Source organism: Brassica oleracea, chromosome C9, assembly GCF_000695525.1.
Source record: "Brassica oleracea var. oleracea cultivar TO1000 chromosome C9, BOL, whole genome shotgun sequence".
Lineage (NCBI taxonomy): Eukaryota > Viridiplantae > Streptophyta > Magnoliopsida > Brassicales > Brassicaceae > Brassica > Brassica oleracea.
Genome location: NC_027756.1, coordinates 23,129,555 through 23,130,618, shown reverse-complemented (window position 1 = coordinate 23,130,618; position 1,064 = coordinate 23,129,555).

The window sequence follows — 1,064 nt, the reverse complement described above, 5'->3', positions numbered from 1 at the left end:
AGTAGGTGCGTATACTATACTCGTATACTCACATACTTCAAAAACATATTCAAACAATGCGATGTCTCGTCAAGATCATCCTAAAAGCAAACGACAATCTGATATTCGTCTAAATGCTAGGAACTGATCCAAACCATGTTGAAAAAATTCTCAAAGACTATACAGCATCTATCATCGCAATCATTCGTTTAGAAAACCTCTGTCAAACTTCAGAATGAAAGTCGATGATTTACTGAAGTCGTAAAGATCTTTTCCGATTTGATAAAATGAGTTTCGTACAAGAATCATTATACGAGAAAACTTCAGGCATCAAAGCATCACTCTCATTTTCCGTTGAACCAACCGACTCACGGAAAAACATCAAAAACATTTGCGACAGAGTAAAATCAAGAACAAAAGTAACAGAAAATACGAAAAGAGAACACGTCCTCCCCGCTCGTCGGCTAAGTCTATTGTTGTTTAACTGATTCATTCAAGAAACCTGCAAAAATGTTTCGCGACTAGATCTCGGTGAAATAACCTTTGGTAAAACTCCATGAGTGACTCAGAGAAACTTTCACCGAAGAATAAAAACAAAAGCGAAAACATTTCTCAGAAATCTGTTGAAACATCGTTATTTTGACATCTCCATATGTCGCGTCAATTTAATAAATTCATAAAAACCGGTCGCCCGTTACTTACGTAAAAAAATCCTTCGTATAATCAGATCATGTCATACGAAGTAACTTTCGAAAGTAAACGTAATAGGTTTTACGAAAAAGTACTTTCCTTATACTAAAAAACCAAGCTGTATGATCCGACATTGGACGACCAATATAAACTTTACTTCCTCGCACCACGATCTGAAAGGACTCATTCTTTAGCCCAGCGACTCACTGGCATCCGCTCTCATTCCGCTTGGTCACGTCCGAGCAGGAAATCACCCCGCAACTGACTCTGTACGGGCTCTGTATCGAACTTCTTAGGCTTTATCTAACTCGGAAACAAAGGAAACAACTTCCATACGAATAAAGGAAACAATATACGAAACTTTCATCGTATAAATTAACCCTTAAGTGGAAAAA